The 22,292-nt window shown below is 60.2% G+C and overlaps 1 non-coding gene and 108 pseudogenes across 1 annotated transcript; all 109 read left to right on the top strand.

Annotated features, from left to right (window-relative positions):
- The first annotated feature begins 81 nt into the window (after positions 1 to 81).
- On the top strand, positions 82 to 200 carry LOC137549024 (5S ribosomal RNA; annotated as a pseudogene).
- Positions 201 to 283: 83 nt separating this feature from the next.
- Positions 284 to 402, top strand: LOC137549017 (5S ribosomal RNA; annotated as a pseudogene).
- An 84-nt stretch (positions 403 to 486) lies between these two features.
- On the top strand, positions 487 to 605 carry LOC137551153 (5S ribosomal RNA; annotated as a pseudogene).
- Positions 606 to 688: 83 nt separating this feature from the next.
- On the top strand, positions 689 to 807 carry LOC137557135 (5S ribosomal RNA; annotated as a pseudogene).
- An 83-nt stretch (positions 808 to 890) lies between these two features.
- Positions 891 to 1,009, top strand: LOC137552537 (5S ribosomal RNA; annotated as a pseudogene).
- An 83-nt stretch (positions 1,010 to 1,092) lies between these two features.
- LOC137550265 (5S ribosomal RNA) lies at positions 1,093 to 1,211 on the top strand. The gene has a single exon (XR_011026903.1). It is a non-coding gene; the product is annotated as a 5S ribosomal RNA (ribosomal RNA).
- An 83-nt stretch (positions 1,212 to 1,294) lies between these two features.
- On the top strand, positions 1,295 to 1,413 carry LOC137549948 (5S ribosomal RNA; annotated as a pseudogene).
- An 83-nt stretch (positions 1,414 to 1,496) lies between these two features.
- LOC137551223 (5S ribosomal RNA) lies at positions 1,497 to 1,615 on the top strand (annotated as a pseudogene).
- An 83-nt stretch (positions 1,616 to 1,698) lies between these two features.
- Positions 1,699 to 1,817, top strand: LOC137558978 (5S ribosomal RNA; annotated as a pseudogene).
- An 83-nt stretch (positions 1,818 to 1,900) lies between these two features.
- LOC137559036 (5S ribosomal RNA) lies at positions 1,901 to 2,019 on the top strand (annotated as a pseudogene).
- An 84-nt stretch (positions 2,020 to 2,103) lies between these two features.
- Positions 2,104 to 2,222, top strand: LOC137559547 (5S ribosomal RNA; annotated as a pseudogene).
- An 83-nt stretch (positions 2,223 to 2,305) lies between these two features.
- Positions 2,306 to 2,424, top strand: LOC137550702 (5S ribosomal RNA; annotated as a pseudogene).
- An 83-nt stretch (positions 2,425 to 2,507) lies between these two features.
- Positions 2,508 to 2,626, top strand: LOC137552396 (5S ribosomal RNA; annotated as a pseudogene).
- Positions 2,627 to 2,709: 83 nt separating this feature from the next.
- LOC137558012 (5S ribosomal RNA) lies at positions 2,710 to 2,828 on the top strand (annotated as a pseudogene).
- An 83-nt stretch (positions 2,829 to 2,911) lies between these two features.
- On the top strand, positions 2,912 to 3,030 carry LOC137558011 (5S ribosomal RNA; annotated as a pseudogene).
- Positions 3,031 to 3,113: 83 nt separating this feature from the next.
- On the top strand, positions 3,114 to 3,232 carry LOC137551040 (5S ribosomal RNA; annotated as a pseudogene).
- Positions 3,233 to 3,315: 83 nt separating this feature from the next.
- Positions 3,316 to 3,434, top strand: LOC137559477 (5S ribosomal RNA; annotated as a pseudogene).
- Positions 3,435 to 3,517: 83 nt separating this feature from the next.
- On the top strand, positions 3,518 to 3,636 carry LOC137551134 (5S ribosomal RNA; annotated as a pseudogene).
- An 83-nt stretch (positions 3,637 to 3,719) lies between these two features.
- On the top strand, positions 3,720 to 3,838 carry LOC137547893 (5S ribosomal RNA; annotated as a pseudogene).
- Positions 3,839 to 3,922: 84 nt separating this feature from the next.
- LOC137559535 (5S ribosomal RNA) lies at positions 3,923 to 4,041 on the top strand (annotated as a pseudogene).
- Positions 4,042 to 4,124: 83 nt separating this feature from the next.
- Positions 4,125 to 4,243, top strand: LOC137552791 (5S ribosomal RNA; annotated as a pseudogene).
- An 83-nt stretch (positions 4,244 to 4,326) lies between these two features.
- Positions 4,327 to 4,445, top strand: LOC137558010 (5S ribosomal RNA; annotated as a pseudogene).
- An 83-nt stretch (positions 4,446 to 4,528) lies between these two features.
- On the top strand, positions 4,529 to 4,647 carry LOC137548085 (5S ribosomal RNA; annotated as a pseudogene).
- Positions 4,648 to 4,730: 83 nt separating this feature from the next.
- Positions 4,731 to 4,849, top strand: LOC137548124 (5S ribosomal RNA; annotated as a pseudogene).
- An 83-nt stretch (positions 4,850 to 4,932) lies between these two features.
- LOC137550968 (5S ribosomal RNA) lies at positions 4,933 to 5,051 on the top strand (annotated as a pseudogene).
- Positions 5,052 to 5,134: 83 nt separating this feature from the next.
- On the top strand, positions 5,135 to 5,253 carry LOC137550700 (5S ribosomal RNA; annotated as a pseudogene).
- An 84-nt stretch (positions 5,254 to 5,337) lies between these two features.
- On the top strand, positions 5,338 to 5,456 carry LOC137551111 (5S ribosomal RNA; annotated as a pseudogene).
- Positions 5,457 to 5,539: 83 nt separating this feature from the next.
- Positions 5,540 to 5,658, top strand: LOC137550872 (5S ribosomal RNA; annotated as a pseudogene).
- An 83-nt stretch (positions 5,659 to 5,741) lies between these two features.
- On the top strand, positions 5,742 to 5,860 carry LOC137549023 (5S ribosomal RNA; annotated as a pseudogene).
- An 83-nt stretch (positions 5,861 to 5,943) lies between these two features.
- On the top strand, positions 5,944 to 6,062 carry LOC137558009 (5S ribosomal RNA; annotated as a pseudogene).
- An 83-nt stretch (positions 6,063 to 6,145) lies between these two features.
- LOC137547520 (5S ribosomal RNA) lies at positions 6,146 to 6,264 on the top strand (annotated as a pseudogene).
- An 84-nt stretch (positions 6,265 to 6,348) lies between these two features.
- On the top strand, positions 6,349 to 6,467 carry LOC137551152 (5S ribosomal RNA; annotated as a pseudogene).
- Positions 6,468 to 6,550: 83 nt separating this feature from the next.
- Positions 6,551 to 6,669, top strand: LOC137549879 (5S ribosomal RNA; annotated as a pseudogene).
- Positions 6,670 to 6,752: 83 nt separating this feature from the next.
- On the top strand, positions 6,753 to 6,871 carry LOC137549329 (5S ribosomal RNA; annotated as a pseudogene).
- Positions 6,872 to 6,955: 84 nt separating this feature from the next.
- On the top strand, positions 6,956 to 7,074 carry LOC137558008 (5S ribosomal RNA; annotated as a pseudogene).
- An 83-nt stretch (positions 7,075 to 7,157) lies between these two features.
- LOC137559497 (5S ribosomal RNA) lies at positions 7,158 to 7,276 on the top strand (annotated as a pseudogene).
- Positions 7,277 to 7,360: 84 nt separating this feature from the next.
- Positions 7,361 to 7,479, top strand: LOC137548172 (5S ribosomal RNA; annotated as a pseudogene).
- Positions 7,480 to 7,562: 83 nt separating this feature from the next.
- On the top strand, positions 7,563 to 7,681 carry LOC137549046 (5S ribosomal RNA; annotated as a pseudogene).
- Positions 7,682 to 7,764: 83 nt separating this feature from the next.
- Positions 7,765 to 7,883, top strand: LOC137558977 (5S ribosomal RNA; annotated as a pseudogene).
- An 83-nt stretch (positions 7,884 to 7,966) lies between these two features.
- Positions 7,967 to 8,085, top strand: LOC137548446 (5S ribosomal RNA; annotated as a pseudogene).
- Positions 8,086 to 8,168: 83 nt separating this feature from the next.
- Positions 8,169 to 8,287, top strand: LOC137549116 (5S ribosomal RNA; annotated as a pseudogene).
- An 83-nt stretch (positions 8,288 to 8,370) lies between these two features.
- Positions 8,371 to 8,489, top strand: LOC137548135 (5S ribosomal RNA; annotated as a pseudogene).
- An 83-nt stretch (positions 8,490 to 8,572) lies between these two features.
- LOC137549998 (5S ribosomal RNA) lies at positions 8,573 to 8,691 on the top strand (annotated as a pseudogene).
- Positions 8,692 to 8,774: 83 nt separating this feature from the next.
- On the top strand, positions 8,775 to 8,893 carry LOC137552395 (5S ribosomal RNA; annotated as a pseudogene).
- An 84-nt stretch (positions 8,894 to 8,977) lies between these two features.
- On the top strand, positions 8,978 to 9,096 carry LOC137547605 (5S ribosomal RNA; annotated as a pseudogene).
- An 83-nt stretch (positions 9,097 to 9,179) lies between these two features.
- LOC137548925 (5S ribosomal RNA) lies at positions 9,180 to 9,298 on the top strand (annotated as a pseudogene).
- Positions 9,299 to 9,381: 83 nt separating this feature from the next.
- Positions 9,382 to 9,500, top strand: LOC137551340 (5S ribosomal RNA; annotated as a pseudogene).
- Positions 9,501 to 9,583: 83 nt separating this feature from the next.
- LOC137551634 (5S ribosomal RNA) lies at positions 9,584 to 9,702 on the top strand (annotated as a pseudogene).
- Positions 9,703 to 9,786: 84 nt separating this feature from the next.
- LOC137553683 (5S ribosomal RNA) lies at positions 9,787 to 9,905 on the top strand (annotated as a pseudogene).
- Positions 9,906 to 9,988: 83 nt separating this feature from the next.
- On the top strand, positions 9,989 to 10,107 carry LOC137548728 (5S ribosomal RNA; annotated as a pseudogene).
- Positions 10,108 to 10,190: 83 nt separating this feature from the next.
- Positions 10,191 to 10,309, top strand: LOC137549582 (5S ribosomal RNA; annotated as a pseudogene).
- Positions 10,310 to 10,392: 83 nt separating this feature from the next.
- LOC137549608 (5S ribosomal RNA) lies at positions 10,393 to 10,511 on the top strand (annotated as a pseudogene).
- An 83-nt stretch (positions 10,512 to 10,594) lies between these two features.
- On the top strand, positions 10,595 to 10,713 carry LOC137549035 (5S ribosomal RNA; annotated as a pseudogene).
- An 84-nt stretch (positions 10,714 to 10,797) lies between these two features.
- Positions 10,798 to 10,916, top strand: LOC137558492 (5S ribosomal RNA; annotated as a pseudogene).
- Positions 10,917 to 11,000: 84 nt separating this feature from the next.
- On the top strand, positions 11,001 to 11,119 carry LOC137549015 (5S ribosomal RNA; annotated as a pseudogene).
- An 84-nt stretch (positions 11,120 to 11,203) lies between these two features.
- On the top strand, positions 11,204 to 11,322 carry LOC137551151 (5S ribosomal RNA; annotated as a pseudogene).
- Positions 11,323 to 11,405: 83 nt separating this feature from the next.
- LOC137559533 (5S ribosomal RNA) lies at positions 11,406 to 11,524 on the top strand (annotated as a pseudogene).
- Positions 11,525 to 11,608: 84 nt separating this feature from the next.
- On the top strand, positions 11,609 to 11,727 carry LOC137553976 (5S ribosomal RNA; annotated as a pseudogene).
- Positions 11,728 to 11,810: 83 nt separating this feature from the next.
- LOC137558007 (5S ribosomal RNA) lies at positions 11,811 to 11,929 on the top strand (annotated as a pseudogene).
- An 83-nt stretch (positions 11,930 to 12,012) lies between these two features.
- LOC137548171 (5S ribosomal RNA) lies at positions 12,013 to 12,131 on the top strand (annotated as a pseudogene).
- An 83-nt stretch (positions 12,132 to 12,214) lies between these two features.
- LOC137547989 (5S ribosomal RNA) lies at positions 12,215 to 12,333 on the top strand (annotated as a pseudogene).
- Positions 12,334 to 12,416: 83 nt separating this feature from the next.
- Positions 12,417 to 12,535, top strand: LOC137550629 (5S ribosomal RNA; annotated as a pseudogene).
- An 83-nt stretch (positions 12,536 to 12,618) lies between these two features.
- LOC137559035 (5S ribosomal RNA) lies at positions 12,619 to 12,737 on the top strand (annotated as a pseudogene).
- Positions 12,738 to 12,820: 83 nt separating this feature from the next.
- On the top strand, positions 12,821 to 12,939 carry LOC137559545 (5S ribosomal RNA; annotated as a pseudogene).
- An 83-nt stretch (positions 12,940 to 13,022) lies between these two features.
- Positions 13,023 to 13,141, top strand: LOC137548620 (5S ribosomal RNA; annotated as a pseudogene).
- A 275-nt stretch (positions 13,142 to 13,416) lies between these two features.
- LOC137558005 (5S ribosomal RNA) lies at positions 13,417 to 13,535 on the top strand (annotated as a pseudogene).
- Positions 13,536 to 13,618: 83 nt separating this feature from the next.
- LOC137553394 (5S ribosomal RNA) lies at positions 13,619 to 13,737 on the top strand (annotated as a pseudogene).
- Positions 13,738 to 13,820: 83 nt separating this feature from the next.
- Positions 13,821 to 13,939, top strand: LOC137553179 (5S ribosomal RNA; annotated as a pseudogene).
- An 83-nt stretch (positions 13,940 to 14,022) lies between these two features.
- Positions 14,023 to 14,141, top strand: LOC137559392 (5S ribosomal RNA; annotated as a pseudogene).
- An 84-nt stretch (positions 14,142 to 14,225) lies between these two features.
- On the top strand, positions 14,226 to 14,344 carry LOC137549048 (5S ribosomal RNA; annotated as a pseudogene).
- Positions 14,345 to 14,427: 83 nt separating this feature from the next.
- LOC137550737 (5S ribosomal RNA) lies at positions 14,428 to 14,546 on the top strand (annotated as a pseudogene).
- Positions 14,547 to 14,630: 84 nt separating this feature from the next.
- LOC137548242 (5S ribosomal RNA) lies at positions 14,631 to 14,749 on the top strand (annotated as a pseudogene).
- An 83-nt stretch (positions 14,750 to 14,832) lies between these two features.
- Positions 14,833 to 14,951, top strand: LOC137547604 (5S ribosomal RNA; annotated as a pseudogene).
- Positions 14,952 to 15,034: 83 nt separating this feature from the next.
- LOC137558004 (5S ribosomal RNA) lies at positions 15,035 to 15,153 on the top strand (annotated as a pseudogene).
- An 83-nt stretch (positions 15,154 to 15,236) lies between these two features.
- Positions 15,237 to 15,355, top strand: LOC137559391 (5S ribosomal RNA; annotated as a pseudogene).
- Positions 15,356 to 15,438: 83 nt separating this feature from the next.
- On the top strand, positions 15,439 to 15,557 carry LOC137548991 (5S ribosomal RNA; annotated as a pseudogene).
- An 83-nt stretch (positions 15,558 to 15,640) lies between these two features.
- On the top strand, positions 15,641 to 15,759 carry LOC137547707 (5S ribosomal RNA; annotated as a pseudogene).
- Positions 15,760 to 15,842: 83 nt separating this feature from the next.
- LOC137558003 (5S ribosomal RNA) lies at positions 15,843 to 15,961 on the top strand (annotated as a pseudogene).
- An 83-nt stretch (positions 15,962 to 16,044) lies between these two features.
- LOC137559532 (5S ribosomal RNA) lies at positions 16,045 to 16,163 on the top strand (annotated as a pseudogene).
- An 83-nt stretch (positions 16,164 to 16,246) lies between these two features.
- LOC137553004 (5S ribosomal RNA) lies at positions 16,247 to 16,365 on the top strand (annotated as a pseudogene).
- An 83-nt stretch (positions 16,366 to 16,448) lies between these two features.
- On the top strand, positions 16,449 to 16,567 carry LOC137549606 (5S ribosomal RNA; annotated as a pseudogene).
- An 82-nt stretch (positions 16,568 to 16,649) lies between these two features.
- LOC137558002 (5S ribosomal RNA) lies at positions 16,650 to 16,768 on the top strand (annotated as a pseudogene).
- An 83-nt stretch (positions 16,769 to 16,851) lies between these two features.
- LOC137551645 (5S ribosomal RNA) lies at positions 16,852 to 16,970 on the top strand (annotated as a pseudogene).
- Positions 16,971 to 17,053: 83 nt separating this feature from the next.
- LOC137553530 (5S ribosomal RNA) lies at positions 17,054 to 17,172 on the top strand (annotated as a pseudogene).
- An 83-nt stretch (positions 17,173 to 17,255) lies between these two features.
- Positions 17,256 to 17,374, top strand: LOC137547603 (5S ribosomal RNA; annotated as a pseudogene).
- An 83-nt stretch (positions 17,375 to 17,457) lies between these two features.
- On the top strand, positions 17,458 to 17,576 carry LOC137548084 (5S ribosomal RNA; annotated as a pseudogene).
- An 83-nt stretch (positions 17,577 to 17,659) lies between these two features.
- On the top strand, positions 17,660 to 17,778 carry LOC137553209 (5S ribosomal RNA; annotated as a pseudogene).
- Positions 17,779 to 17,861: 83 nt separating this feature from the next.
- LOC137556906 (5S ribosomal RNA) lies at positions 17,862 to 17,980 on the top strand (annotated as a pseudogene).
- An 83-nt stretch (positions 17,981 to 18,063) lies between these two features.
- LOC137558491 (5S ribosomal RNA) lies at positions 18,064 to 18,182 on the top strand (annotated as a pseudogene).
- Positions 18,183 to 18,265: 83 nt separating this feature from the next.
- On the top strand, positions 18,266 to 18,384 carry LOC137549014 (5S ribosomal RNA; annotated as a pseudogene).
- An 84-nt stretch (positions 18,385 to 18,468) lies between these two features.
- On the top strand, positions 18,469 to 18,587 carry LOC137551150 (5S ribosomal RNA; annotated as a pseudogene).
- Positions 18,588 to 18,670: 83 nt separating this feature from the next.
- On the top strand, positions 18,671 to 18,789 carry LOC137559531 (5S ribosomal RNA; annotated as a pseudogene).
- An 83-nt stretch (positions 18,790 to 18,872) lies between these two features.
- Positions 18,873 to 18,991, top strand: LOC137552316 (5S ribosomal RNA; annotated as a pseudogene).
- Positions 18,992 to 19,074: 83 nt separating this feature from the next.
- On the top strand, positions 19,075 to 19,193 carry LOC137558001 (5S ribosomal RNA; annotated as a pseudogene).
- Positions 19,194 to 19,276: 83 nt separating this feature from the next.
- Positions 19,277 to 19,395, top strand: LOC137548170 (5S ribosomal RNA; annotated as a pseudogene).
- An 83-nt stretch (positions 19,396 to 19,478) lies between these two features.
- On the top strand, positions 19,479 to 19,597 carry LOC137557704 (5S ribosomal RNA; annotated as a pseudogene).
- An 83-nt stretch (positions 19,598 to 19,680) lies between these two features.
- On the top strand, positions 19,681 to 19,799 carry LOC137550628 (5S ribosomal RNA; annotated as a pseudogene).
- An 83-nt stretch (positions 19,800 to 19,882) lies between these two features.
- Positions 19,883 to 20,001, top strand: LOC137550624 (5S ribosomal RNA; annotated as a pseudogene).
- Positions 20,002 to 20,084: 83 nt separating this feature from the next.
- LOC137559544 (5S ribosomal RNA) lies at positions 20,085 to 20,203 on the top strand (annotated as a pseudogene).
- Positions 20,204 to 20,286: 83 nt separating this feature from the next.
- LOC137548431 (5S ribosomal RNA) lies at positions 20,287 to 20,405 on the top strand (annotated as a pseudogene).
- Positions 20,406 to 20,488: 83 nt separating this feature from the next.
- On the top strand, positions 20,489 to 20,607 carry LOC137552393 (5S ribosomal RNA; annotated as a pseudogene).
- Positions 20,608 to 20,690: 83 nt separating this feature from the next.
- Positions 20,691 to 20,809, top strand: LOC137558000 (5S ribosomal RNA; annotated as a pseudogene).
- Positions 20,810 to 20,892: 83 nt separating this feature from the next.
- Positions 20,893 to 21,011, top strand: LOC137551039 (5S ribosomal RNA; annotated as a pseudogene).
- An 83-nt stretch (positions 21,012 to 21,094) lies between these two features.
- LOC137559476 (5S ribosomal RNA) lies at positions 21,095 to 21,213 on the top strand (annotated as a pseudogene).
- Positions 21,214 to 21,296: 83 nt separating this feature from the next.
- LOC137553274 (5S ribosomal RNA) lies at positions 21,297 to 21,415 on the top strand (annotated as a pseudogene).
- An 83-nt stretch (positions 21,416 to 21,498) lies between these two features.
- Positions 21,499 to 21,617, top strand: LOC137552960 (5S ribosomal RNA; annotated as a pseudogene).
- An 83-nt stretch (positions 21,618 to 21,700) lies between these two features.
- LOC137559530 (5S ribosomal RNA) lies at positions 21,701 to 21,819 on the top strand (annotated as a pseudogene).
- An 83-nt stretch (positions 21,820 to 21,902) lies between these two features.
- LOC137551133 (5S ribosomal RNA) lies at positions 21,903 to 22,021 on the top strand (annotated as a pseudogene).
- An 83-nt stretch (positions 22,022 to 22,104) lies between these two features.
- On the top strand, positions 22,105 to 22,223 carry LOC137547892 (5S ribosomal RNA; annotated as a pseudogene).
- Positions 22,224 to 22,292: the final 69 nt, after the last annotated feature.

Here is a 22,292-nt window from a genome sequence, read left to right as displayed (position 1 = left end):
TTTTTGGGTTTGAGGCCCAATGGCTATGAGCACGCGTGGGAAGCCTCACCTTCAAGGCGCCGGAGCGGCGCCTTGGAGTTTGCCTGCGGCCACACTAAACCAAAAGCGCCCGCTCTCGTCAGATCGCGGAAGCTAAGTGGCTTTAGGCCTGGTTAGTAGCTGCATGGGAGACCGGCGGTGAACCCCAGGTGCTGCAGGCGTTTTTTTGGGTTTGAGGCCCAATGGCTATGAGCACGCGTGGGAAGCCTCACCTTCAAGGCGCCGGAGCGGCGCCTTGGAGTTTGCCTGCGGCCACACTAAGCCGAAAGCGCCCGCTCTCGTCAGATCGCGGAAGCTAAGTGGCTTCAGGCCTGGTTAGTTGCTGCATGGGAGACCGGCTGTGAACTCCAGGTGCTGCAGGCGTTTTTTTGGGTTTGAGGCCCAATGGCTATGAGCACGCGTGGGAAGCCTCACCTTCAAGGCGCCGAAACGGCGCTTTAAGAGTTTGCCTGCGGCCACACTAAGCCGAAAGCGCCCGCTCTCGTCAGATCGCGTAAGCTAAGTGGCTTCAGGCCTGGTTAGTAGCTGCATGGGAGACCGGCTGTGAACCCCAGGTGCTGCAGGTGTTTTTTTGGGTTTGAGGCCCAATGGCTATGAGCACGCGTGGGAAGCCTCACCTTCAAGGCGCCGGAGCGGCGCCATGGAGTTTGCCTGCGGCTACACTAAGCCGAAAGCGCCCGCTCTCGTCAGATCGCGGAAGCTAAGTGGCTTCAGGCCTGGTTAGTAGCTGCATGGGAGACCGCCTGTGAACCCCAGGTGCTGCAGGCGTTTTTTTGGGTTTGAGGCCCAATGGCTATGAGCACGCGTGGGAAGCCTCACCTTCAAGGCGCCGGAGCGGCGCCTTGGAGTTTGCCTGCGGCCACACTAAGCCGAAAACGCCCGCTCTCGTCAGATCGCGGAAGCTAAGTGGCTTAAGGCCTGGTAATTTGCTGCATGGGAGACCGGCTGTGAACTCCAGGTGCTGCAGGCGTTTTTTTGGGTTTGAGGCCCAATGGCTATGAGCACGCGTGGGAAGCCTCACCTTCAAGGCGCTGGAACGGCGCCTTGGAGTATGCCTGCGGCCACACTAAGCCGAAAGCGCCCGCTCTCGTCAGATCGCGGAAGCTAAGTGGCTTCAGGCCTGGTTAGTAGCTGGATGGGAGACCGGCTGTGAACCCCAGGTGCTGCAGGCGCTTTTTTGGGTTTGAGGCCCAATGGCTATGAGCACGCGTGGGAAGCCTCACCTTCAAGGCGCCGGAACGGCGCCTTGGAGTTTGCCTGCGGCCACACTAAGCCGAAAGCGCCCGCTCTCGTCAGAGCGCGGAAGCTAAGTGTCTTCAGGCCTGGTTAGTAGCTGCATGGGAGACCGGCTGTGAACCCCAGGTGCTGCAGGCGTTTTTTTGGATTTGAGGCCCAATGGCTATGAGCACGCGTGGGAAGCCTCACCTTCAAGGCGCCGGAGCGGCGCCTTGGAGTTTTCCTGCGGCCACACTAAGCCGAAAGCGGCCGCTCTCGTCAGATCGCGGAAGCTAAGTGGCTTCAGGCCTGGTTAGTAGCGGCATGGGAGACCGGCTGTGAACCCCAGGTGCTGCAGGTGTTTTTTTGGGTTTGAGGCCCAATGGCTATGAGCACGCGTGGGAAGCCTCACCTTCAAGGCGCCGGAGCGGCGCCTTGGAGTTTGCCTGCGGCCACACTAAGCCGAAAGCGCCCGCTCTCGTCAGATCGCGGAAGCTAAGTGGCTTCAGGCCTGGTTAGTAGCTGAATGGGAGACCGGCTGTGAACCCCAGGTGCTGCAGGTGTTTTTTTGGGTTTGAGGCCCAATGGCTATGAGCACGCGTGGGAAGCCTCACCTTCAAGGCGCCGGAACGGCGCCTTGGAGTTTGCCTGCGGCCACACTAAGCCGAAAGCGCCCGCTCTCGTTAGATCGCGGAAGCTAAGTGGCTTCAGGCCTGGTTAGTAGCTGCATGGGAGACCGGCTGTGAACCCCAGGTGCTGCAGGCGTTTTTTTTGGGTTTGAGGCCCAATGGCTATGAGCACGCGTGGGAAGCCTCACCTTCAAGGCGCCGGAGCGGCGCCTTGGAGTTTGCCTGCGGCCACACTAAGCTGAAAGCGCCCGCTCTCGTCAGATCGCGGAAGCTAAGTGGCTTCAGGCCTGGTTAGTAGCTGCATGGGAGACCGGCTGTGAACCCCAGGTGCTGCAGGCGTTTTTTTGGGTTTGAGGGCCAATGGCCATGAGCACGCGCGGGAAGCCTCACCTTCAAGGCGCCGGAGCGGCGCCATGGAGTTTGCCTGCGGCCACACTAAGCCGAAAGCGCCCGCTCTCGTCAGATCGCGGAAGCTAAGTGGCTTCAGGCCTGGTTAGTAGCTGCATGGTAGACTGGCTGTGAACCCCAGGTGCTGCAGGCGTTTTTCTGGGTTTGAGGCCCAATGGCTATGAGCACGCGTGGGAAGCCTCACCTTCAAGGCGCCGCAACGGCGCCTTGGAGTTTCCCTGCGGCCACACTAAACCGAAAGTGCCCGCTCTCGTCAGATCGCGGAAGCTAAGTGGCTTCAGGCCTGGTTAGTAGCTGCATGGGAGACCGGCTGTGAACCCCAGGTGCTGCAGGCGTTTTTTTGGGTTTGAGGCCCAATGGCTATGAGCACGCGTGGGAAGCCTCACCTTCAAGGCGCCGGAGCGGCGCATTGGAGTTTGCCTGCGGCCACACTAAGCCGAAAGCGCCCGCTCTCGTCAGATCGCGGAAGCTAAGTGGCTTCAGGCCTGGTTAGTAGCTGCATGGGAGACCGGCTGTGAACCCCAGGTGCTGCAGGCGTTTTTTTGGGTTTGAGGCCCAATGGCTATGAGCACGCGTGAGAAGCCTCACCTTCAAGGCGCCGGAGCGGCGCATTGGAGTTTGCCTGCGGCCACACTAAGCCGAAAGCGCCCGCTCTCGTCAGATCGCGGAAGCTAAGTGGCTTCAGGCCTGGTTAGTAGCTGCATGGGAGACCGGCTGTGAACCCCAGGTGCTGCAGGCGTTTTTTTGGGTTTGAGGCCCAATGGCTATGAGCACGCGTGGGAAGCCTCACCTTCAAGGCGCCGGAACGGCGCTTAGGAGTTTGCCTGCGGCCACACTAAGCCGAAAGTGCCTGCTCTCGTCAGATCGCGGAAGCTAAGTGGCTTCAGGCCTGGTTAGTAGCTGCATGGGAGACCGGCTGTGAACCCCAGGTGCTGCAGGTGTTTTTTTGTGTTTGAGGCCCAATGGCTATGAGCACGCGTGGGAAGCCTCACCTTCAAGGCGCCGGAGCGGCGCCTTGGAGTTTGCCTGCGGCCACACTAAGCCAAAAGCGCCCGCTCTCGTCAGATCGCGGAAGCTAAGTGGCTTCAGGCCTGGTTAGTAGCTGCATGGGAGACCGGCGGTGAACCCCAGGTGCTGCAGGCGTTTTTTTGGGTTTGAGGCCCAATGGCTATGAGCACGCGTGGGAAGCCTCACCTTCAAGGCGCCGGAGCGGCGACTTGGAGTTTGCCTGCGGCCACACTAAGCCGAAAGCGCCCGCTTTCGTCAGATCGCGGAAGCTAAGTGGCTTCAGGCCTGGTTAGTTGCTGCATGGGAGACCGGCTGTGAACTCCAGGTGCTGCAGGCGTTTTTTTGGGTTTGAGGCCCAATGGCTATGAGCACGCGTGGGAAGCCTCACCTTCAAGGCGCCGAAACGGCGCCTTGGAGTTTGCCTGCGGCCACACTAAGCCGAAAGCGCCCGCTCTCGTCAGATCGCGGAAGCTAAGTGGCTTCAGGCCTGGTTAGTAGCTGCATGGGAGTCCGGCTGTGAACCCCAGGTGCTGCAGGCGTTTTTTTTGGGTTTGAGGCCCAATGGCTATGAGCACGCGTGGGAAGCCTCACCTTCAAGGCGCCGGAGCGGCGCCATGGAGTTTGCCTGCGGCTACACTAAGCCGAAAGCGCCCGCTCTCGTCAGATCGCGGAAGCTAAGTGGCTTCAGGCCTGGTTAGTAGCTGCATGGGAGACCGGCTGTGAACCCCAGGTGCTGCAGGCGTTTTTTTGGGTTTGAGGCCCAATGGCTATGAGCACGCGTGGGAAGCCTCACCTTCAAGGCGCCGGAGCGGCGCCTTGGAGTTTGCCTGCGGCCACACTAAGCCGAAAGCGCCCGCTCTCGTCAGATCGCGGAAGCTAAGTGGCTTAAGGCCTGGTTAGTTGCTGCGTGGGAGACTGGCTGTGAACTCCAGGTGCTGCAAGCGTTTTTTTGGGTTTGAGGCCCAATGGCTATGAGCACGCGTGGGAAGCCTCACCTTCAAGGCGCCGGAACGGCGCCTTGGAGTATGCCTGCGGCCACACTAAGCCGAAAGCGCCCGCTCTCGTCAGATCGCGGAAGCTAAGTGGCTTCAGGCCTGGTTAGTAGCTGCATGGGAGACCGGCTGTGAACCCCAGGTGCTGCAGGCGTTTTTTTGGGTTTGAGGCCCAATGGCTATGAGCACGCGTGGGAAGCCTCACCTTCAAGGCGCCGGAGCGGCGCCTTGGAGTTTTCCTGCGGCCACACTAAGCCGAAAGCGCCCGCTCTCGTCAGATCGCGGAAGCTAAGTGGCTTCAGGCCTGGTTAGTAGCTGCATGGGAGACCGGCTGTGAACCCCAGGTGCTGCAGGCGTTTTTTTGGGTTTGAGGCCCAATGGCTATGAGCACGCGTGGGAAGCCTCACCTTCAAGGCGCCGAAACGGCGGCTTGGAGTTTACCTGCGGCCACACTAAGCCGAAAGCGCCCGCTCTCGTCAGATCGCGGAAGTTAAGTGGCTTCAGGCCTGGTTAGTAGCTGCATGGGAGACTGGCTGTGAACCCCAGGTGCTGCAGGTGTTTTTTTGGGTTTGAGGCCCAATGGCTGTGAGCACGCGTGGGAAGCCTCACCTTCAAGGCGCCGGAGCGGCGCCTTGTAGTTTGCCTGCGGCCACACTAAGCCGAAAGCGCCCGCTCTCGTCAGATCGCGGAAGCTAAGTGGCTTCAGGCCTGGTTAGTTGCTGCATGGGAGACCGGCTGTGAACCCCAGGTGCTGCAGGTGTTTTTTTGGGTTTGAGGCCCAATGGCTATGAGCACGCGTGGGAAGCCTCACCTTCAAGGCGCCGGAGCGGCACCTTGGAGTTTGCCTGCGGCCACACTAAGCCGAAAGCGCCCGCTCTCGTCAGATCGCGGAAGCTAAGTGGCTTCAGGCCTGGTTAGTAGCTGCATTGGAGACCGGCTGTGAACCCCAGGTGCTGCAGGCGTTTTTTTTGGGTTTGAGGCCCAATGGCTATGAGCACGCGTGGGAAGCCTCACCTTCAAGGCGCCGGAGCGGCGCTTTGGAGTTTGCCTGCGGCCACACTAAGCCGAAAGCGCCCGCTCTCGTCAGATCACGGAAGCTAAGTGGCTTCAGGCCTGGTTAGTAGCTGCATGGGAGACCGGCTTTGAACCCCAGGTGCTGCAGGCGTTTTTTTGGGTTTGAGGCCCAATGGCTATGAGCACGCGTGGGAAGCCTCACCTTCAAGGCGCCGGAACGGCGCCTAGGAGATTGCCTGCGGCCACACTAAGCTGAAAGTGCCTGCTCTCGTCAGATCGCGGAAGCTAAGTGGCTTCAGGCCTGGTTAGTAGCTGCATGGGAGACCGGCTGTGAACCCCAGGTGCTGCAGGCGTTTTTTTGGGTTTGAGGCCCAATGGCTATGAGCACGCGTGGGAAGCCTCACCTTCAAGGCGCCGGAGCGGCGCCTTGGAGTTTGCCTGCGGCCACACTAAACCAAAAGCGCCCGCTCTCGTCAGATCGCGGAAGCTAAGTGGCTTTAGGCCTGGTTAGTAGCTGCATGGGAGACCGGCGGTGAACCCCAGGTGCTGCAGGCGTTTTTTTGGGTTTGAGGCCCAATGGCTATGAGCACGCGTGGGAAGCCTCACCTTCAAGGCTCCAGAACGGCGCCTAGGAGTTTGCCTGCGGCCACACTAAGCCGAAAGCGCCCGCTCTCGTCAGATCGCGGAAGCTAAGTGGCTTCAGGCCTGGTTAGTAGCTGCATGGGAGACCGGCTGTGAACCCCAGGTGCTGCAGGCGTTTTTTTGGGTTTGAGGCCCAATGGCTATGAGCACGCGTGGGAAGCCTCACCTTCAAGGCGCCGGAGCGGCGCCATGGAGTTTGCCTGCGGCTACACTAAGCCGGAAGCGCCCGCTCTCGTCAGATCGCGGAAGCTAAGTGGCTTCAGGCCTGGTTAGTAGCTGCATGGGAGACCGGCTGTGAACCCCAGGTGCTGCAGGCGTTTTTTTTGGGTTTGAGGCCCAATGGCTATGAGCACGCGTGGGAAGCCTCACCTTCAAGGCGCCGAAACGGCGCTTTGGAGTTTGCCTGCGGCCACACTAAGCCGAAAGCGCCCGCTCTCGTCAGATCGCGTAAGCTAAGTGGCTTCAGGCCTGGTTAGTAGCTGCATGGGAGACCGGCTGTGAACCCCAGGTGCTGCAGGTGTTTTTTTGGGTTTGAGGCCCAATGGCTATGAGCACGCGTGGGAAGCCTCACCTTCAAGGCGCCGGAGCGGCGCCATGGAGTTTGCCTGCGGCTACACTAAGCCGAAAGCGCCCGCTCTCGTCAGATCGCGGAAGCTAAGTAGCTTCAGGCCTGGTTAGTAGCTGCATGGGAGACCGGCTGTGAACCCCAGGTGCTGCAGGCGTTTTTTTGGGTTTGAGGCCCAATGGCTATGAGCACGCGTGGGAAGCCTCACCTTCAAGGCGCCGGAGCGGCGCCTTGGAGTTTGCCTGCGGCCACACTAAGCCGAAAGCGCCCGCTCTCGTCAGATCGCGGAAGCTAAGTGGCTTAAGGCCTGGTAAGTTGCTGCATGGGAGACCGGCTGTGAACTCCAGGTGCTGCAGGCGTTTTTTTTGGGTTTGAGGCCCAATGGCTATGAGCACGCGTGGGAAGCCTCACCTTCAAGGCGCCGGAGCGGCGCCTTGGAGTTTGCCTGCGGCCACACTAAGCCGAAAGCGCCCGCTCTCGTCAGATCGCGGAAGCTAAGTGGCTTCAGGCCTGGTTAGTAGCTGCATGGGAGACCGGCTGTGAACCCCAGGTGCTGCAGGCGCTTTTTTGGGTTTGAGGCCCAATGGCTATGAGCACGCGTGGGGAGCCTCACCTTCAAGGCGCCGGAACGGCGCCTTGGAGTTTGCCTGCGGCCACACTAAGCCGAAAGCGCCCGCTCTCGTCAGAGCGCGGAAGCTAAGTGGCTTCAGGCCTGGTTAGTAGCTGCATGGGAGACCGGCTGTGAACCCCAGGTGCTGCAGGCGTTTTTTTTGGATTTGAGGCCCAATGGCTATGAGCACGCGTGGGAAGCCTCACCTTCAAGGCGCCGGAGCGGCGCCTTGGAGTTTTCCTGCGGCCACACTAAGCCGAAAGCGCCCGCTCTCGTCAGATCGCGGAAGCTAAGTGGCTTCAGGCCTGGTTAGTAGCTGCATGGGAGACCGGCTGTGAACCCCAGGTGCTGCAGGTGTTTTTTTGGGTTTGAGGCCCAATGGCTATGAGCACGCGTGGGAAGCCTCACCTTCAAGGCGCCGGAACGGCGCCTTGGAGCTTGCCTGCGGCCACACTAAGCCGAAAGCGCCCGCTCTCATCAGATCGCGCAAGCTAAGTGGCTTCAGGCCTGGTTAGTAGCTGCATGGGAGACCGGCTGTGAACCCCAGGTGCTGCAGGCGTTTTTTTGGGTTTGAGGCCCAATGGCTATGAGCACGCGTGGGAAGCCTCACCTTCAAGGCGCCGGAGCGGCGCCTTGGAGTTTGCCTGCGGCCACACTAAGCCGAAAGCGCCCGCTCTCGTCAGATCGCGGAAGCTAAGTGGCTTCAGGCCTGGTTAGTAGCTGAATGGGAGACCGGCTGTGAACCCCAGGTGCTGCAGGTGTTTTTTTGGGTTTGAGGCCCAATGGCTATGAGCACGCGTGGGAAGCCTCACCTTCAAGGCGCCGGAACGGCGCCTTGGAGCTTGCCTGCGGCCACACTAAGCCGAAAGCGCCCGCTCTCATCAGATCGCGCAAGTTAAGTGGCTTCAGGCCTGGTTAGTAGCTGCATGGGAGACCGGCTGTGAACCCCAGGTGCTGCAGGCGTTTTTTTGGGTTTGAGGCCCAATGGCTATGAGCACGCGTGGGAAGCCTCACCTTCAAGGCGCCGGAGCGGCGCCTTGGAGTTTGCCTGCGGCCACACTAAGCCGAAAGCGCCCGCTCTCGTTAGATCGCGGAAGCTAAGTGGCTTCAGGCCTGGTTAGTAGCTGCATGGGAGACTGGCTGTGAACCCCAGGTGCTGCAGGCGATTTTTTGAGTTTGAGGCCCAATGGCTATGAGCACGCGTGGGAAGCCTCACCTTCAAGGCGCCGGAGCGGCGCCTTGGAGTTTGCCTGCGGCCACACTAAGCTGAAAGCGCCCGCTCTCGTCAGATCGCGGAAGCTAAGTGGCTTCAGGCCTGGTAAGTAGCTGCATGGGAGACCAGCTGTGAACCCCAGGTGCTGCAGGCGTTTTTTTGGGTTTGAGGGCCAATGGCTATGAGCACGCGCGGGAAGCCTCACCTTCAAGGCGCCGGAGCGGCGCCATGGAGCTTTCCTGCGGCCACACTAAGCCGAAAGCGCCCGCTCTCGTCAGATCGCGGAAGCTAAGTGGCTTCAGGCCTGGTTAGTAGCTGCATGGGAGACTGGCTGTGAACCCCAGGTGCTGCAGGCGTTTTTTTGGGTTTGAGGCCCAATGGCTATGAGCACGCGTGGGAAGCCTCACCTTCAAGGCGCCGCAACGGCGCCTTAGAGTTTCCCTGCGGCCACACTAAACCGAAAGTGCCCGCTCTCGTCAGATCGCGGAAGCTAAGTGGCTTCAGGCCTGGTTAGTAGCTGCATGGGAGACCGGCTGTGAACCCCAGGTGCTGCAGGCGTTTTTTTTGGGTTTGAGGCCCAATGGCTATGAGCACGCGTGTGAAGCCTCACCTTCAAGGCGCCGGAGCGGCGCCTTGGAGTTTGCCTGCGGCCACACTAAGCCGAAAGCGCCCGCTCTCGTCAGATCGCGGAAGCTAAGTGGTTTCAGGCCTGGTTAGTAGCTGCATGGGAGACCGGCTGTGAACCCCAGGTGCTGCAGGCGTTTTTTTGGGTTTGAGGCCCAATGGCTATGAGCACGCGTGGGAAGCCTCACCTTCAAGGCGCCGGAGCGGCGCATTGGAGTTTGCCTGCGGCCACACTAAGCCGAAAGCGCCCGCTCTCGTCAGATCGCGGAAGCTAAGTGGCTTCAGGCCTGGTTAGTAGCTGCATGGGAGACCGGCTGTGAACCCCAGGTGCTACAGGCGTTTTTTTGGGTTTGAGGCCCAATGGCTATGAGCACGCGTGGGAAGCCTCACCTTCAAGGCGCCGGAACGGCGCTTAGGAGTTTGCCTGCGGCCACACTAAGCCGAAAGTGCCTGCTCTCGTCAGATCGCGGAAGCTAAGTGGCTTCAGGCCTGGTTAGTAGCTGCGTGGGAGACCGGCTGTGAACCCCAGGTGCTGCAGGTGTTTTTTTGTGTTTGAGGCCCAATGGCTATGAGCACGCGTGGGAAGCCTCACCTTCAAGGCGCCGGAGCGGCGCCTTGGAGTTTGCCTGCGGCCACACTAAGCCAAAAGCGCCCGCTCTCGTCAGATCACGGAAGGTAAGTGGCTTCAGGCCTGGTTAGTAGCTGCATGGGAGACCGGCGGTGAACCCCAGGTGCTGCAGGCGTTTTTTTTGGGTTTGAGGCCCAATGGCTATGAGCACGCGTGGGAAGCCTCACCTTCAAGGCGCCAGAACGGCGCCTTGGAGTTTGCCTGTGGCCACACTAAGACGAAAGCGCCTGCTCTCGTCAGATCGTGGAAGCTAAGTGGCTTCAGGCCTGGTTAGTAGCTGCATGGGAGACCGGCGGTGAACTCCAGGTGCTGCAGGCGTTTTTTTGGGTTTGAGGCCCAATGGCTATGAGCACGCGTGGGAAGCCTCACCTTCAAGGCACCAGAACGGCGCCTTGGAGTTTGCCTGCGACCACACTAAGCCGAAAGCGCCCGCTCTCGTCAGATCGCGGAAGCTAAGTGGCTTCAGGCCTGGTTAGTAGCTGCATGGGAGACCGGCTGTGAACCCCAGGTGCTGCAGGCGTTTTTTTGGGTTTGAGGCCCAATGGCTATGAGCACGCGTGGAAAGCCTCACCTTCAAGGCGCCGGAGCGGCGCCTTGCAGTTTGCCTGCGGCCACACTAAGCCGAAAGCGCCCGCTCTCGTCAGATCGCGGAAGCTGAGTGGCTTCAGGCCTGGTTAGTAGCTGCATGGGAGACCGGCTGTGAACCCCAGGTGCTGCAGGCGTTTTTTTGGGTTTGAGGCCCAATGGCTATGAGCACGCGTGGGAAGCCTCACCTTCAAGGCGCCGGAGCGGCGCCTTGGAGTTTGCCTGCGGCCACACTAAACCAAAAGCGCCCGCTCTCGTCAGATCGCGGAAGCTAAGTGGCTTCAGGCCTGGTTAGTAGCTGCATGGGAGACCGGCGGTGAACCCCAGGTGCTGCAGGCGTTTTTTTGGGTTTGAGGCCCAATGGCTATGAGCACGCGTGGGAAGCCTCACCTTCAAGGCACCAGAACGGCGCCTTGGAGTTTGCCTGCGGCCACACTAAGCCGAAAGCGCCCGCTCTTGTCAGATCGCGGAAGCTAAGTGGCTTCAGGCCTGGTTAGTAGCTGCATGGGAGACCGGCTGTGAACCCCAGGTGCTGCAGGCGTTTTTTTTGGGTTTGAGGCCCAATGGCTATGAGCACGCGTGGGAAGCCTCACCTTCAAGGCGCCGGAGCGGCGCCATGGAGTTTGCCTGCGGCTACACTAAGCCAAAAGCGCCCGCTCTCGTCAGATCGCGGAAGCTAAGTGGCTTCAGGCCTGGTTAGTAGCTGCATGGGAGACCGGCTGTGAACCCCAGGTGCTGCAGGCGTTTTTTTTGGGTTTGAGGCCCAATGGCTATGAGCACGCGTGGGAAGCCTCACCTTCAAGGCGCCGGAGCGGCGCCTTGGAGTTTGCCTGCGGCCACACTAAGCCGAAAGCGCCCGCTCTCGTCAGATCGCGGAAGCTAAGTGGCTTCAGGCCTGGTTAGTTGCTGCATGGGAGACCGGCTGTGAACTCCAGGTGCTGCAGGCGTTTTTTTGGGTTTGAGGCCCAATGGCTATGAGCACGCTTGGGAAGCCTCACCTTCAAGGCGCCGAAACGGCGCTTTAAGAGTTTGCCTGCGGCCACACTAAGCCGAAAGCGCCCGCTCTCGTCAGATCGCGTAAGCTAAGTGGCTTCAGGCCTGGTTAGTAGCTGCATGGGAGACCGGCTGTGAACCCCAGGTGCTGCAGGTGTTTTTTTGGGTTTGAGGCCCAATGGCTATGAGCACGCGTGGGAAGCCTCACCTTCAAGGCGCCGGAGCGGCGCCATGGAGTTCGCCTGCGGCTACACTAAGCCGAAAGCGCCCGCTCTCGTCAGATCGCGGAAGCTAAGTGGCTTCAGGCCTGGTTAGTAGCTGCATGGGAGACCGGCTGTGAACCCCAGGTGCTGCAGGCGTTTTTTTTGGGTTTGAGGCCCAATGGCTATGAGCACGCGTGGGAAGCCTCACCTTCAAGGCGCCGGAGCGGCGCCTTGGAGTTTGCCTGCAGCCACAATAAGCCGAAAGCGCCCGCTCTCGTCAGATCGCGGAAGCTAAGTGGCTTAAGGCCTGGTAATTTGCTGCATGGGAGACCGGCTGTGAACTCCAGGTGCTGCAGGCGTTTTTTTGGGTTTGAGGCCCAATGGCTATGAGCACGCGTGGGAAGCCTCACCTTCAAGGCGCTGGAACGGCGCCTTGGAGTATGCCTGCGGCCACACTAAGCCGAAAGCGCCCGCTCTCGTCAGATCGCGGAAGCTAAGTGGCTTCAGGCCTGGTTAGTAGCTGCATGGGAGACCGGCTGTGAACCCCAGGTGCTGCAGGCGCTTTTTTGGGTTTGAGGCCCAATGGCTATGAGCACGCGTGGGAAGCCTCACCTTCAAGGCGCCGGAGCGGCGCCTTGGAGTTTTCCTGCGGCCACACTAAGCCGAAAGCGCCCGCTCTCGTCAGATCGCGGAAGCTAAGTGGCTTCAGGCCTGGTTAGTAGCTGCATGGGAGACCGGCTGTGAACCCCAGGTGCTGCAGGTGTTTTTTTGGGTTTGAGGCCCAATGGCTATGAGCACGCGTGGGAAGCCTCACCTTCAAGGCGCCGGAACGGCGCCTTGGAGTTTTCCTGCGGCCACACTAAGCCGAAAGCGCCCGCTCTCGTCAGATCGCGGAAGCTAAGTGGCTTCAGGCCTGGTTAGTAGCGGCATGGGAGACCGGCTGTGAACCCCAGGTGCTGCAGGTGTTTTTTTGGGTTTGAGGCCCAATGGCTATGAGCACGCGTGGGAAGCCTCACCTTCAAGGCGCCGGAGCGGCGCCTTGGAGTTTGCCTGCGGCCACACTAAGCCGAAAGCGCCCGCTCTCGTCAGATCGCGGAAGCTAAGTGGCTTCAGGCCTGGTTAGTAGCTGAATGGGAGACCGGCTGTGAACCCCAGGTGGTGCAGGTGTTTTTTTGGGTTTGAGGCCCAATGGCTATGAGCACGCGTGGGAAGCCTCACCTTCAAGGCGCCGGAACGGCGCCTTGGAGTTTGCCTGCGGCCACACTAAGCCGAAAGCGCCCGCTCTCGTTAGATCGCGGAAGCTAAGTGGCTTCAGGCCTGGTTAGTAGCTGCATGGGAGACCGGCTGTGAACCCCAGGTGCTGCAGGCGTTTTTTTGGGTTTGAGGCCCAATGGCTATGAGCACGCGTGGGAAGCCTCACCTTCAAGGCGCCGGAGCGGCGCCTTGGAGTTTGCCTGCGGCCACACTAAGCTGAAAGCGCCCGCTCTCGTCAGATCGCGGAAGCTAAGTGGCTTCAGGCCTGGTTAGTAGCTGCATGGGAGACCGGCTGTGAACCCCAGGTGCTGCAGGCGTTTTTTTGGGTTTGAGGGCCAATGGCTATGAGCACGCGCGGGAAGCCTCACCTTCAAGGCGCCGGAGCGGCGCCATGGAGTTTGCCTGCGGCCACACTGAGCCGAAAGCGCCCGCTCTCGTCAGATCGCGGAAGCTAAGTGGCTTCAGGCCTGGTTAGTAGCTGCATGGGAGACTGGCTGTGAACCCCAGGTGCTGCAGGCGTTTTTTTGGGTTTGAGGCCCAATGGCTATGAGCACGCGTGGGAAGCCTCACCTTCAAGGCGCCGGAGCGGCGCCATGAAGTTTGCCTGCGGCTACACTAAGCCGAAAGCGTCAGATCGCGGAAGCTAAGTGGCTTCAGGCCTGGTTAGTAGCTGCATGGGAGACCGGCTGTGAACCCCAGGTGCTGCAGGCGTTTTTTTGGGTTTGAGGCCCAATGGCTATGAGCACGCGTGGGAAGCCTCACCTTCAAGGCGCCGGAGCGGCGCTTTGGAGTTTGCCTGCGGCCACACTAAGCCGAAAGCGCCCGCTCTCGTCAGATCGCGGAAGCTAAGTGGCTTCAGGCCTGGTTAGTAGCTGCATGGGAGACCGGCTGTGAACCCCAGGTGCTGCAGGCGTTTTTTTGGGTTTGAGGCCCAATGGCTATGAGCACGCGTGGGAAGCCTCACCTTCAAGGCGCCGGAACGGCGCCTTGGAGTTTGCCTGCGGCCACACTAAGCCGAAAGCGCCTGCTTTCGTTAGATAGCGGAAGCTAAGTGGCTTCAGGCCTGGTTAGTAGCGGCATGGGAGACCGGCTGTGAACCCCAGGTGCTGCAGGTGTTTTTTTGGGTTTGAGGCCCAATGGCTATGAGCACGTGTGGGAAGCCTCACCTTCAAGGCGCCGGAACGGCGCCTTGGAGTTTGCCTGCGGCCACACTAAGCCGAAGGCGCCCGCTCTCATCAGATCGCGCAAGCTAAGTGGCTTCAGGCCTGGTTAGTAGCTGCATGGGACACCGGCTGTGAACCCCAGGTACTGCAGGCGTTTTTTTGGGTTTGAGGCCCAATGGCTATGAGCACGCGTGGGAAGCCTCACCTTCAAGGCGCCGGAGCGGCGCCTTGGAGTTTGTCTGCGGCCACACTAAGCCGAAAGCGCCCGCTCTCGTCAGATCGCGGAAGCTAAGTGGCTTCAGGCCTGGTTAGTAGCTGCATGGGAGACCGGCTGTGAACCCCAGGTGCTGCAGGCGTTTTTTTTGGGTTTGAGGCCCAATGGCTATGAGCACGCGTGGGAAGCCTCACCTTCAAGGCGCCGAAGCGGCGCCTTGGAGTTTGCCTGCGGCCACACTAAGCCGAAAGCGCCCGCACTCGTCAGATCGCGGAAGCTAAGTGGCTTCAGGCCTGGTTAGTAGCTGAATGGGAGACCGGCTGTGAACCCCAGGTGCTGCAGGTGTTTTTTTGGGTTTGAGGCCCAATGGCTATGAGCACGCGTGGGAAGCCTCACCTTCAAGGCGCCGGAACAGCGCCTTGGAGTTTGCCTGCGGCCACACTAAGCCGAAAGCGCCCGCTCTCGTTAGATCGCGGAAGCTAAGTGGCTTCAGGCCTGGTTAGTAGCTGCAAGGGATACCGGCTGTGAACCCCAGGTGCTGCAGGCGATTTTTTTGGGTTTGAGGCCCAATGGCTATGAGCACGCGTGGGAAGCCTCACCTTCAAGGCGCCGGAACGGCGCCTTGGAGTTTGCCTGCGGCCACACTAAGCCGAAAGCGCCCGCTCTCGTCAGATCACGGAAGCTAAGTGGCTTCAGGCCTGGTTAGTAGCTGAATGGGAGACCGGCTGTGAACCCCAGGTGCTGCAGGCGGTTTTTTGGGTTTGAGGCCCAATGGCTATGAGCACGCGTGTGAAGCCTCACCTTCAAGGCGCCGGAGCGGCGCCTTAGAGTTTGCCTGCGGCCACACTAAGCCGAAAGCGCCCGCTCTCGTCAGATCGCGGAAGCTAAGTGGTTTCAGGCCTGGTTAGTAGCTGCATGGGAGACCGGCTGTGAACCCCAGGTGCTGCAGGCGTTTTTTTGGGTTTGAGGCCCAATGGCTATGAGCATGCGTGGGAAGCCTCACCTTCAAGGCGCCGGAGCGGCGCTTTGGAGTTTGCCTGCGGCCACACTAAGCCGAAAGCGCCCGCTCTCGTCAGATCGCGGAAGCTAAGTGGCTTCAGGCCTGGTTAGTAGCTGCATGGGAGACCGGCTGTGAACCCCAGGTGCTGCAGGCGTTTTTTTGGGTTTGAGGCCCAATGGCTATGAGCACGCGTGGGAAGCCTCACCTTCAAGGCGCCGGAGCGGCGCCTTGGAGTTTGTCTGCGGCCACACTAAGCCGAAAGCGCCCGCTCTCGTCAGATCGCGGAAGCTAAGTGGCTTCAGGCCTGGTTAGTAGCTGCATGGGAGACCGGCTGTGAACCCCAGGTGCTGCAGGCGTTTTTTTGGGTTTGAGGCCCAATGGCTATGAGCACGCGTGGGAAGCCTCACCTTCAAGGCGCCGGAGCGGCGCCTTAGAGTTTGCCTGCGGCCACACTAAGCCGAAAGCGCCCGCTCTCGTCAGATCGCGGAAGCTAAGTGGTTTCAGGCCTGGTTAGTAGCTGCATGGGAGACCGGCTGTGAACCCCAGGTGCTGCAGGTGTTTTTTTGGGTTTGAGGCCCAATGGCTATGAGCATGCGTGGGAAGCCTCACCTTCAAGGCGCCGGAGCGGCGCTTTGGAGTTTGCCTGCGGCCACACTAAGCCGAAAGCGCCCGCTCTCGTCAGATCGCGGAAGCTAAGTGGCTTCAGGCCTGGTTAGTAGCTGCATGGGAGACCGGCTGTGAACCCCAGGTGCTGCAGGTGTTTTTTTGGGTTTGAGGCCCAATGGCTATGAGCACGCGTGGGAAGCCTCACCTTCAAGGCGCCAGAACGGCGCCTTGGAGTTTGCCTGCGGCCACACTAAGCCGAAAGCGCCCGCTCTCGTCAGATCGCGGAAGCTAAGTGGCTTCAGGCCTGGTTAGTAGCTGCATGGGAGACCGGCTGTGAACCCCAGGTGCTGCAGGCGTTTTTTTGGGTTTGAGGCCCAATGGCTATGAGCACGCGTGGGAAGCCTCACCTTCAAGGCGCCGGAGCGGCGCCATGGAGTTTGCCTGCGGCTACACTAAGCCGAAAGCGCCCGCTCTCGTCAGATCGCGGAAGCTAAGTGGCTTCAGGCCTGGTTAGTAGCTGCATGGGAGACCGGCTGTGAACCCCAGGTGCTGCAGGCGTTTTTTTGGGTTTGAGGCCCAATGGCTATGAGCACGCGTGGGAAGCCTCACCTTCAAGGCGCCGGAACGGCGCCTTGGAGTTTGCCTGCGGCCACACTAAGCCGAAGGCGCCCGCTCTCATCAGATCGCGCAAGCTAAGTGGCTTCAGGCCTGGTTAGTAGCTGCATGGGACACCGGCTGTGAACCCCAGGTGCTGCAGGTGTTTTTTTGGGTTTGAGGCCCAATGGCTATGAGCACGCGTGGGAAGCCTCACCTTCAAGGCGCCGGAACGGCGCCTTGGAGTTTGCCTGCGGCCACACTAAGCCGAAAGCGCCCGCTCTCGTTAGATCGTGGAAGCTAAGTGGCTTCAGGCCTGGTTAGTAGCTGCATGGGAGACCGGCTGTGAACCCCAGGTGCTGCAGGTTTTTTTTGGGTTTGAGTCCCAATGGCTATGAGCACGCGTGGGAAGCCTCACCTTCAAGGCGCCGGAGCGGCGCTTTGGAGTTTGCCTGCGGCCACACTAAGCCGAAAGCGCCCGCTCTCGTCAGATCGCGGAAGCTAAGTGGCTTCAGGCCTGGTTAGTAGCTGCATGGGAGACCGGCTGTGAACCCCAGGTGCTGCAGGCGTTTTTTTGGGTTTGAGGCCCAATGGCTATGAGCACGCGTGGGAAGCCTCACCTTCAAGGCGCCGGAACGGCGCCATGGAGTTTGCCTGCAGCCACACTAAGCCGAAAGCGCCCGCTCTCGTCAGATCGCGGAAGCTAAGTGGCTTCAGGCCTGGTTAGTAGCTGCATGGGAGACTGGCTATGAACCCCAGGTGCTGCAGGTGTTTTTTTGGGTTTGAGGCCCAATGGCTATGAGCACGCGTGGGAAGCCTCACCTTCAAGGCGCCGGAACGGCGCCTTGGAGTTTCGCTGCGGCCACACTAAACCGAAAGTGCCCGCTCTCGTCAGATCGCGGAAGCTAAGTGGCTTCAGGCCTGGTTAGTAGCTGCATGGGAGACCGGCTGTGAACCCCAGGTGCTGCAGGCGTTTTTTTGGGTTTGAGGCCCAATGGCTATGAGCACGCGTGTGAAGCCTCACCTTCAAGGCGCCGGAGCGGCGCCTTGCAGTTTGCCTGCGGCCACACTAAGCCGAAAGCGCCCGCTCTCGTCAGATCGCGGAAGCTAAGTGGTTTCAGGCCTGGTTAGTAGCTGCATGGGAGACCGGCTGTGAACCCCAGGTGCTGCAGGCGTTTTTTTGGGTTTGAGGCCCAATGGCTATGAGCATGCGTGGGAAGCCTCACCTTCAAGGCGCCGGAGCGGCGCTTTGGAGTTTTCCTGCGGCCACACTAAGCCGAAAGCGCCCGCTCTCGTCAGATCGCGGAAGCTAAGTGGCTTCAGGCCTGGTTAGTAGCTGCATGGGAGACCGGCTGTGAACCCCAGGTGCTGCAGGCGTTTTTTTGGGTTTGAGGCCCAATGGCTATGAGCACGCGTGGGAAGCCTCACCTTCAAGGCGCCGGAACGGCGCCTAGGAGTTTGCCTGCGGCCACACTAAGCCGAAAGTGCCTGCTCTCGTCAGATCGCGGAAGCTATGTGGCTTCAGGCCTGGTTAGTAGCTGCATGGGAGACCGGCTGTGAACCCCAGGTGCTGCAGGTGTTTTTTTGGGTTTGAGGCCCAATGGCTATGAGCACGCGTGGGAAGCCTCACCTTCAAGGCGCCGGAGCGGCGCCTTGCAGTTTGCCTGCGGCCACACTAAGCCGAAAGCGCCCGCTCTCATCAGATCGCGGAAGCTAAGTGGCTTCAGGCCTGGTTAGTAGCTGCATGGGAGACCGGCTGTGAACCCCAGGTGCTGCAGGCGTTTTTTTGGGTTTGAGGCCCAATGGCTATGAGCACGCGTGGGAAGCCTCACCTTCAAGGCGCCGGAGCGGCGCCATGGAGTTTGCCTGCGGCTACACTAAGCCAAAAGCGCCCGCTCTCGTCAGATCGCGGAAGCTAAGTGGCTTCAGGCCTGGTTAGTAGCTGCATGGGAGACCGGCTGTGAACCCCAGGTGCTGCAGGCGTTTTTTTGGGTTTGAGGCCCAATGGCTATGAGCACGCGTGGGAAGCCTCACCTTCAAGGCGCCGGAGCGGCGCCTTGGAGTTTGCCTGCGGCCACACTAAGCCGAAAGCGCCCGCTCTCGTCAGATCGCGGAAGCTAAGTGGCTTCAGGCCTGGTTAGTTGCTGCATGGGAGACCGGCTGTGAACTCCAGGTGCTGCAGGCGTTTTTTTGGGTTTGAGGCCCAATGGCTATGAGCACGCTTGGGAAGCCTCACCTTCAAGGCGCCGAAACGGCGCTTTAAGAGTTTGCCTGCGGCCACACTAAGCCGAAAGCGCCCGCTCTCGTCAGATCGCGTAAGCTAAGTGGCTTCAGGCCTGGTTAGTAGCTGCATGGGAGACCGGCTGTGAACCCCAGGTGCTGCAGGTGTTTTTTTGGGTTTGAGGCCCAATGGCTATGAGCACGCGTGGGAAGCCTCACCTTCAAGGCGCCGGAGCGGCGCCATGGAGTTCGCCTGCGGCTACACTAAGCCGAAAGCGCCCGCTCTCGTCAGATCGCGGAAGCTAAGTGGCTTCAGGCCTGGTTAGTAGCTGCATGGGAGACCGGCTGTGAACCCCAGGTGCTGCAGGCGTTTTTTTGGGTTTGAGGCCCAATGGCTATGAGCACGCGTGGGAAGCCTCACCTTCAAGGCGCCGGAGCGGCGCCTTGGAGTTTGCCTGCGGCCACACTAAGCCGAAAGCGCCCGCTCTCGTCAGATCGCGGAAGCTAAGTGGCTTAAGGCCTGGTAATTTGCTGCGTGGGAGACCGGCTGTGAACTCCAGGTGCTGCAGGCGTTTTTTTGGGTTTGAGGCCCAATGGCTATGAGCACGCGTGGGAAGCCTCACCTTCAAGGCGCTGGAACGGCGCCTTGGAGTATGCCTGCGGCCACACTAAGCCGAAAGCGCCCGCTCTCGTCAGATCGCGGAAGCTAAGTGGCTTCAGGCCTGGTTAGTAGCTGCATGGGAGACCGGCTGTGAACCCCAGGTGCTGCAGGCGCTTTTTTGGGTTTGAGGCCCAATGGCTATGAGCACGCGTGGGAAGCCTCACCTTCAAGGCGCCGGAGCGGCGCCTTGGAGTTTTCCTGCGGCCACACTAAGCCGAAAGCGCCCGCTCTCGTCAGATCGCGGAAGCTAAGTGGCTTCAGGCCTGGTTAGTAGCTGCATGGGAGACCGGCTGTGAACCCCAGGTGCTGCAGGTGTTTTTTTGGGTTTGAGGCCCAATGGCTATGAGCACGCGTGGGAAGCCTCACCTTCAAGGCGCCGGAACGGCGCCTTGGAGTTTTCCTGCGGCCACACTAAGCCGAAAGCGCCCGCTCTCGTCAGATCGCGGAAGCTAAGTGGCTTCAGGCCTGGTTAGTAGCGGGATGGGAGACCGGCTGTGAACCCCAGGTGCTGCAGGTGTTTTTTTGGGTTTGAGGCCCAATGGCTATGAGCACGCGTGGGAAGCCTCACCTTCAAGGCGCCGGAGCGGCGCCTTGGAGTTTGCCTGCGGCCACACTAAGCCGAAAGCGCCCGCTCTCGTCAGATCGCGGAAGCTAAGTGGCTTCAGGCCTGGTTAGTAGCTGAATGGGAGACCGGCTGTGAACCCCAGGTGGTGCAGGTGTTTTTTTGGGTTTGAGGCCCAATGGCTATGAGCACGCGTGGGAAGCCTCACCTTCAAGGCGCCGGAACGGCGCCTTGGAGTTTGCCTGCGGCCACACTAAGCCGAAAGCGCCCGCTCTCGTTAGATCGCGGAAGCTAAGTGGCTTCAGGCCTGGTTAGTAGCTGCATGGGAGACCGGCTGTGAACCCAAGGTGCTGCAGGCGTTTTTTTGGGTTTGAGGCCCAATGGCTATGAGCACGCGTGGGAAGCCTCACCTTCAAGGCGCCGGAGCGGCGCCTTGGAGTTTGCCTGCGGCCACACTAAGCTGAAAGCGCCCGCTCTCGTCAGATCGCGGAAGCTAAGTGGCTTCAGGCCTGGTTAGTAGCTGCATGGGAGACCGGCTGTGAACCCCAGGTGCTGCAGGCGTTTTTTTGGGTTTGAGGGCCAATGGCTATGAGCACGCGCGGGAAGCCTCACCTTCAAGGCGCCGGAGCGGCGCCATGGAGTTTGCCTGCGGCCACACTAAGCCGAAAGCGCCCGCTCTCGTCAGATCGCGGAAGCTAAGTGGCTTCAGGCCTGGTTAGTAGCTGCATGGGAGACTGGCTGTGAACCCCAGGTGCTGCAGGCGTTTTTTTGGGTTTGAGGCCCAATGGCTATGAGCACGCGTGGGAAGCCTCACCTTCAAGGCGCCGCAACGGCGCCTTGGAGTTTCCCTGCGGCCACACTAAACCGAAAGTGCCCGCTCTCGTCAGATCGCGGAAGCTAAGTGGCTTCAGGCCTGGTTAGTAGCTGCATGGGAGACCGGCTGTGAACCCCAGGTGCTGCAGGCGTTTTTTTGGGTTTGAGGCCCAATGGCTATGAGCACGCGTGGGAAGCCTCACCTTCAAGGCGCCGGAGCGGCGCATTGGAGTTTGCCTGCGGCCACACTAAGCCGAAAGCGCCCGCTCTCGTCAGATCGCGGAAGCTAAGTGGCTTCAGGCCTGGTTAGTAGCTGCATGGGAGACCGGCTGTGAACCCCAGGTGCTGCAGGCGTTTTTTTGGGTTTGAGGCCCAATGGCTATGAGCACGCGTGGGAAGCCTCACCTTCAAGGCGCCGGAACGGCGCTTAGGAGTTTGCCTGCGGCCACACTAAGCCGAAAGTGCCTGCTCTCGTCAGATCGCGGAAGCTAAGTGGCTTCAGGCCTGGTTAGTAGCTGCATGGGAGACCGGCTGTGAACCCCAGGTGCTGCAGGTGTTTTTTTGTGTTTGAGGCCCAATGGCTATGAGCACGCGTGGGAAGCCTCACCTTCAAGGCGCCGGAGCGGCGCCTTGGAGTTTGCCTGCGGCCACACTAAGCCAAAAGCGCCCGCTCTCGTCAGATCGCGGAAGCTAAGTGGCTTCAGGCCTGGTTAGTAGCTGCATGGGAGACCGGCGGTGAACCCCAGGTGCTGCAGGCGTTTTTTTGGGTTTGAGGCCCAATGGCTATGAGCACGCGTGGGAAGCCTCACCTTCAAGGCGCCAGAACGGCGCCTTGGAGTTTGCCTGCGGCCACACTAAGACGAAAGCGCCTGCTCTCGTCAGATCGTGGAAGCTAAGTGGCTTCAGGCCTGGTTAGTAGCTGCATGGGAGACCGGCGGTGAACTCCAGGTGCTGCAGGCGTTTTTTTGGGTTTGAGGCCCAATGGCTATGAGCACGCGTGGGAAGCCTCACCTTCAAGGCACCAGAACGGCGCCTTGGAGTTTGCCTGCGACCACACTAAGCCGAAAGCGCCTGCTCTCGTCAGATCGCGTAAGCTAAGTGGCTTCAGGCCTGGTTAGTAGCTGCATGGGAGACCGGCTGTGAACCCCAGGTGCTGCAGGCGTTTTTTTGGGTTTGAGGCCCAATGGCTATGAGCACGCGTGGGAAGCCTCACCTTCAAGGCGCCGGAGCGGCGCCATGGAGTTTGCCTGCGGCTACACTAAGCCGAAAGCGCCCGCTCTCGTCAGATCGCGGAAGCTAAGTGGCTTCAGGCCTGGTTAGTAGCTGCATGGGAGACCGGCTGTGAACCCCAGGTGCTGCAGGCGTTTTTTTGGGTTTGAGGCCCAATGGCTATGAGCACGCGTGGGAAGCCTCACCTTCAAGGCGCCGGAGCGGCGCCTTGGAGTTTGCCTGCGGCCACACTAAGCCGAAAGCGCCCGCTTTCGTCAGATCGCGGAAGCTAAGTGGCTTCAGGCCTGGTTAGTTGCTGCATGGGAGACCGGCTGTGAACTCCAGGTGCTGCAGGCGTTTTTTTGGGTTTGAGGTCCAATGGCTATGAGCACGCGTGGGAAGCCTCACCTTCAAGGCGCCGAAACGGCGCCTTGGAGTTTGCCTGCGGCCACACTAAGCCGAAAGCGCCCGCTCTCGTCAGATCGCGGAAGCTAAGTGGCTTCAGGCCTGGTTAGTAGCTGCATGGGAGTCCGGCTGTGAACCCCAGGTGCTGCAGGCGTTTTTTTGGGTTTGAGGCCCAATGGCTATGAGCACGCGTGGGAAGCCTCACCTTCAAGGCGCCGGAGCG

The sequence above is a fragment of the Hyperolius riggenbachi genome, chromosome 2 (assembly GCF_040937935.1).
Source record: "Hyperolius riggenbachi isolate aHypRig1 chromosome 2, aHypRig1.pri, whole genome shotgun sequence".
NCBI classification, from domain to species: Eukaryota; Metazoa; Chordata; class Amphibia; order Anura; family Hyperoliidae; genus Hyperolius; species Hyperolius riggenbachi.
This window is presented reverse-complemented; position numbering and strand designations above follow the sequence as displayed.